Source organism: Chelonia mydas, chromosome 1 (assembly GCF_015237465.2).
Source record: "Chelonia mydas isolate rCheMyd1 chromosome 1, rCheMyd1.pri.v2, whole genome shotgun sequence".
Lineage (NCBI taxonomy): Eukaryota > Metazoa > Chordata > Testudines > Cheloniidae > Chelonia > Chelonia mydas.
In genome coordinates this window covers 194750946-194757737 of record NC_057849.1, presented here as the reverse complement: position 1 = coordinate 194757737, position 6792 = coordinate 194750946, and the positions used below count along the sequence as shown (strand labels likewise).

The 6792-nt window shown below is 39.0% G+C and overlaps 1 protein-coding gene and 1 long non-coding RNA gene across 2 annotated transcripts in view; one reads left to right on the top strand and one right to left on the bottom strand.

Annotated features, from left to right (window-relative positions):
• COL8A1 (collagen type VIII alpha 1 chain) overlaps window positions 1-6792 on the bottom strand; it is a 119860-nt gene that overhangs the window by 21426 nt on the left and 91642 nt on the right. The gene's annotated exons all lie outside the window — the stretch shown is intronic.
• Window positions 1-6792, top strand: part of LOC122464156 — an 81082-nt gene that overhangs the window by 11456 nt on the left and 62834 nt on the right. The window lies entirely within an intron of this gene.

Below are 6792 nucleotides of genomic sequence, written 5' to 3'. Positions count from 1 at the left end.
CCAGGCTGACTTCATTTTTCAGCAATAAAGAGTTGAAGAGAAACAATCTGTGGTGGGGCCCGATCCCTTTCTCATTGAAGTCAATGGGACTTTTCAGTCCAAAGAGGATGAGAACTTTGTGGATTGGAGCCCATCCTGCAAACTCTTATTCCTATGAATAGTCCCACTAAAGACAATAAACCTACTCACACAAGTAAGGGGTTTGCAAGCTTAGCCCTGGATTTTCATCTTTGGGAGATAATACTGGTTATTGGAAATCCCATTGGTGGTCCATTTCATTTTTTTTTTTTTTTTTCCCAGACAAAGCTCCTGTTGATGTCAATGAGAATGTACCTAGTAGAAGGGCATCAGAATTAGACCCTTAATTTATATTGGGTGGGAAAGGAGAGCTCATGGCAAACTGGGTTTGCCATTAAATGTGCAATCCTGCCTCAAACTACTCCCTTTGACTTCAGTGAGGTGTTTTTTGTTTTGGTTTTTTTGTTTTTTGTTTTTTTTCTCTCCTCAAAGGGAAAAGATCTATAAAAACCTATCAACCTGAAATACATCAATTGCTCAACATGTGGTGCTGTCTGCCTGTGATCAGCATAGAGATGTTGTTCTGGCAAGCTGCCTAAAAGCAACAAGCAGCAGTTGGTGTATTCAACTGCAGCCAGTTAGAAAACACTTTCATTGTTGTTTGTTACTCTTCGCATTCAAAGGAAAATATACAGAAGTCAAGAAATCAACCACAAAAATCACTATGAATAAATTATGGGGGTAGGGAAAGGGGGTAAAAAGCAAATTAAATCAAAAGAAAACCATTATAAAACAATACTGAGCCCGTAAATCATAACTAGCCAAGTTTTAAATAGTATTGTACTAGTCCATTTTAAGAGCTGAAGGAATATCAACAATCCATTTCCTATGTCTCCTCTTACTGCTTTAAATGTATATGCTTTTAGCCAATCTTGATTGAATCAGAATATTTTGTGATGACAGATGACCTCTGCAGAGATCCTAAGTGGTGAAATTAATAGCTGGAAGAGGTTTAAAGGCTGAGTCAATGGTCAAGAGCAATTAACACTTGACAAGCCAGGCCATCACACCCAGAAGCCTCAAGATCAAAAAATCTCCTGAGGAAAACAATACTATTCTTTGTGCTGCACATCCCCATGGCTTTGTTTGGGAGTGACTGCAGATACATGTACCCATAGCAGGTAAATCTAATCTAGCCTTTTTAGCCTTGGCAGTATTGCTTTAACAATTATTGGGGGGTAGGGGTGGGCCCTCCAGAAGCAGCAATTAGAAAGCCACACAGGACTCTCAAGTACTTTTATGTGATCTTAGGTTGAAACCGTTTATTGTTCTCTCTGACTCCTTATTACAATCCCATGGTGTTGTGGGTTGCCCCTTTGTCATAAAATTTTGTCTCGCTCACTAGTTTCTGAAACTGGCAAAACATTGTACTGTCTGTTCGTTTTCTCACTTTGATGGTGCACACAATGTGTTTTCTTACTTCTTGCCTTCCTGCTGCTTTGCAGCGTTTTTATAAAAGCAAAAGGGCTTGGAGATGAATTGGTGCCACTTACAGCATTTCTGTTTGCTGTGCTTTGATGAGTGTGTCAAAAAAGGCCGCTTCTGTCTCATTTTTCTTTGTGTTCTAACTTTACAACTCCTCAGAAACCCAAAGTGCCCAGCCAAGAGATATGTAAACAGTGGGGGGGGGAGTCTGTAAAATATTTTTCTTGAAAGTACCTCTGGTCTTTCAGATAATTTTTATTGGAAGGATATTTCCATTGGAAAGAAGACTCTTGCCTTGTGCATACTTTCCCTACCTTAATTCAAATATTAGAAGGAAGTGTCTCAATTCAGAAGACAAAACATGCCATAGCAGCCCATCCAGATGGAAAATAGAGTTGGGAGGTTTAAACCTCCCATTTCTCATAATTTTGTTGGGGTTTTGATTTTTACATTTTAATTCCTTTTTGTGGCATTTTGTTGTTTGTTCACTTTAACCATGGTAAGATGTCCTCTTCTTTTTTTACAGAACATTGTTAAACGCAGATGGGATAGCTTTCTTAATTCTGAACAGAGTAGATTTTATTTTCCAGGCTCTTTCTCCAAATAAATTAATTTACCAGTATCTTAATTTATGCTAAATATTTGTGTAGGGGTTTTTTATTTCAGAACTAAGTTTTTTAACAAATGCTTCTAGACCTCCATTTAATCTAGCTAATGTACATACCAGATCAACTGCTGGTGTAAATTGAAAGTCACTGGTTTATGCCAATGGGACTATGCCAATTAACATCCCATGAGGATCTGGCTCCTTGTGTGTGGACCCCATCAATGGAGTATCTGTATAATTTCTATAATGTCACCATTGCTGAATTACATTCATTTTGATACATCATCATTGCACTCCTTTATCGTGTCACCCCGCACCTGCCATATAGACCCATTCTGGAAATACCTCCTGGATTTTGTATTTCTATTTGGCGCAGCATTGAATGAGAACCATTTCTTTAGTATGTACTCGACTGATTAACGAGAAGGAACAGCATTTATTAGCATTTATTTTCTTTTTTATTACCATAGCACCTAGAAGCCCTAGTCATCTAGCCCCATTGTGCTAGGTGCTGTACAAAAACAGAACAAAAAAATTATCCCTGCCCCAATGACCTGACAATTTGTTAGTTGTGAAATTTTTTCTAAAAGACTCCATGCCCTGTTGTCTATCAACTGAGATCCATTTTTCCTTTGTCATGAGATATTATTTTAAAGACTTTCTCATGAGGTCTAGAAGCAAATATTCTTAAATCGTCTTCATAACTATCTGACTTTTTTGCCTGGTGTTAATTGCATCATTCTGTGCCTCTTTAACAATGGCTGACTTAACAAATTCCGGAGGTGTACAGCCAATGCACTTAGTCATTTGAGGCTACATTCATCCCTGAAGTCTTCGTAGTTACACCACTGTTGCTTAACATCAAAGATGGAAGATGTGGCTAGGAGCAGGCCTTAAACAATTACTAAATTGCTGTAGTAATTGTTTAAGCAGGCCTTAAACAATTATTACAGCACCTCCAAGCCCTCATCATGCACCAGGACCCCATTGTGCTAGGTGCTGTACAAACATAACACAAAGAGACAATCCTAGGGATCCCTAATTAACATTACAGAGGATCTACTGACTTCAACAGGGGAAAAATCAGGCTTTTAGGCTCTTATCCTGAGGACACTTACACATGTGTAACTTTACATGTGAGTAGTCCCATTGAAGTTAACTGATATGACTAAAGTTTACTGTGGCTGTAAGTATCTGCAGGTTTGGGCCTCTCGGAAGGCTTAAATGGGACTTCAGCAGTGCATAAGTCTTGTACTGGTCCTGAACAAAGGGTGAATTTCAGTCCAAAGGAAGATGTGCCAACAAAAAATTACTTTTAAGAATTGAGAGAAAAGTAGTGTAGAGGAATTAACTGAGATTGCAGAGCTTTAACAGCTCTCTGCTTAGAATCAAGCTGTAATTTCACTTTTCCGCTCACTGGCTTAAGCATTAATAATAAGCTAAGAGTGACTGCTTTGGCCAACAACTAGAACCTTTATCATCTGTGGGAGTTTATGCAGTCCATGTTTGTGGCTAGTAATATTGTTTCCAATGTAGGTTGTTGCTAAACTGGATGCAATAAACATTAACCTGTACCAGTAGGTCATCAAAAAGGCAACATTTAAGAAAGGAAATGAGGCAAACTCACGATTCTTTTCTGCTGTCTTATTTTAAATAAATGCAATATCCCTCTAGGAGAGTGTTTGTTTATTTTTAAAGTGTTGCATTAGGAAAAAAATACAAAATTCTGGCCTGGGGCAGTGCCACTATGCTCCATAATTTAGAGTTGGAAAGATTGGATTAAAGCAGATAATATTGCTAATAAACAATTCCTCTATCTACCTATAAACTGATTTGAAAAAAGGTCAGCATCATAATCCTAATGAGAGAGAGAGAACGTTTAAAAACATCTTTTGCAGTTGCAGACAGTTTTGTGTCTCCTCTATTTAGACAAGTCCCTGCCCCAAAGCCTTGTCTCGTACTATGTGTTTGTACAGAGCTTAGAACAATGACACCTGGAGCTCAGTTGGGGCTGGTGGGTGCTATGATAGTAGTAATGAGGCTAACATAGCCATAAGACACTAATGGGGAGAGGACAAAAGAGGGAATTTAGGAATAAGACAGTGCCTCAGTCAGCATCTGTCACATCAGATTGGCTAACTACACAACTTATTTGTAAGAACAACCAAGCTTGAAGCTTTCAGATCAACTTATATAATAATAATTTAAAGAATTACACCCACTGTACTTCAGCATCCTAAATCAACCTTCTAGAGTTGTTTTCATTCTACTCTGGCGCACTCCTGTCCTTGCATTCCTTCCCATTTCACCACTTTACTCTGTATGACAAATAGCTGCATCTTGTCTGTCTGTCCTTTTTTTAACTCTTTTGGCTTTTGTGTTTCTTTCCTGATACAAAGACTCTGAAGAGCAGTCAGTTGAAAATGATTTACTTTTTGATATTTAGCAAAAATGATGGTGAGTTGTTGCAATGTATTTGGGTTGGAATGAAACTCCTCATCATGATGAAATATGACTCTGTGAAATAAAGTCATCCAGGGTAACTTGAGATTTTGGGGCTATTTTTTCCTCCCAGTATTAAACAATATTGGGTCCATGTAGTATTGACATTGTAGTCATAAAATATTTTCACCTGAAAGTCACTTCTGTTACATAAGAAAAGACACATGGCATATACGTAGGGGTTTTTATTCGTGTGTTTTATCTTGGGCATGCAAAATTTATTAACGCAATATTGTTGTACAGTTTTCCTGGCTACTTTTTCTTGGCTCATTCCAGACATTTGGCTGGAGAAAGAAAGACCAGAATTTTCAACTAAGTTTAACATTCACTGAAGCCTCCTGTCACCATATAGCTCCGGAAATTCTCTCAGCAAAGTTCAGGTAGAATATAGAACCAGAAATAGACATTGGGGAAATTGATGTGGTAGTGGGTATAGCCTTAAAACTCTTGTTTGCCAATATCATTGAGGGCCAAAATGGAAGGCTCTCATTCATGCTCTGGGAGTAAAGAAACAAAATAATTATAAAATGCCCCCTTTTGAGTGAAGGTTGGCTTGAATCTTACTGGATCTGATCCAATTTCTACCTCTGGTGTTAACTGAAAATTTATCCACAACTTAGTTCACTTGGGGTGAAATTCATCCCTGTACAGAAGGTCAACACAAATACCATTGGCCTGCTGGGGTGAATCTCAGCCTTCAAAGAGCCACATCTTTGTTCTGTTGAAATCGGTGATTAAAAATCCCATTGGCTTTAGTGGGGCCAGGTTTTCATCCTCTGTTCGAATATCCGTTCTTGAGGGGTGGAGTGGTGGCAGAAGCTATAAAATAGCCAGACTATTACATTAAAAGCACGTATGCATATAAGTTTTGACTATCCTTTTCTAAGGAACTCATGAGAAAACACGCATATGGATCCCATTGCCTGCAAAGTTTGCTTGTTTTAAGCATTCAAGGAATCAATTGATCATACTTCAAAGGACTTTTTAGCTGGAAGTGGGAATGTAAAAGTTCTGTTCATATCTTCACTGCATCTCAGCCAATGCTATCAGCCAACCCACTTCATACCTGAGGAAAAGACTACTTCTCTTTTGGCCTGCTAAGGAGCTCTGCTGGCCAGGAGTCAGCTCTGCAATCAGGCCTATAAATCTCTGAGAGAATTTGTGCTTTGGAATTTCTCTTGCCCTTTGGCTTAGGAAATGAGGGGGCTGCAGAGCTCCACCAGTACACAGGAAGCTCATTCAGTTTTATTCTCTAACACTGTTATACTTTTTTTTTCCCCCCTCATTTACAAAGTAATACAAATACCAAAGCCATGTGTCTGCTTATTTTGAGCAGTTTAATAATTTTATCACCGGCGTCACCTGATAATATGCTGTGGATAAGCTAGATTTTAGCCCTTTTTATAATGTAACCAAAGCAATCCTGTATATTGTGGGGTTTGGCTATATGCTTTATTGTGCTTGATCTTTACCCAGCTGCAAAGAGTGGTGCAAGAAAACACAGCAGGACTCAGTGTTCTAAATGTGTTTTGTGTTAAACTCCTCACAAGAGGCTTACATTTTAACCATCATTTGGAGCCTTTATTTTTGGTAATGTACTTTTCAATCAATTAAACAGGCCCTAAAGAGAATGCATTTGGAAAGAAGCATCTTTGGTGCCATGTTCTTTTCATGTTGATACTATGTAGTTGAGCATCAAGAAAAACAGAGCACAGCCTTCTCCTTTGAAGGTTACTAAGCTTTAAAATGTACATCTATGACTTGGCTTGACTGCACCCTGCCAGAGTGCACACATCAGAAATGGGCGGGGGTGACAGAATCCAGACCCAGAAAAGCTGAAGCTCATTACTTGAGGTATAATCTAAACTTCAACAGCTGCTATCTCTGAATTCAGATACAGTATTCTGAACTGAAATGCCACAAATGTTGCTAGCTCTCCATTCTCAAGGCTTCACTAGTCTTCATTCTCTTCACTAGTGTTTCTGGTGGTGGATGCGGGGCGGGGGGAGGATGGATGAGGGAATAAGACTGTGGCCCAGTTACACGTTGGCCTAAGAGTGGAATGTAATGTAACCTTGTTCTCGGGACACTGCCTCTGAGAGGAGAGAAGACACCTGGTTGACTTGCCACTGAATCCCTAAGCCCAGAGTGAGACTTCACAGATGTTTGATGAAACCCTC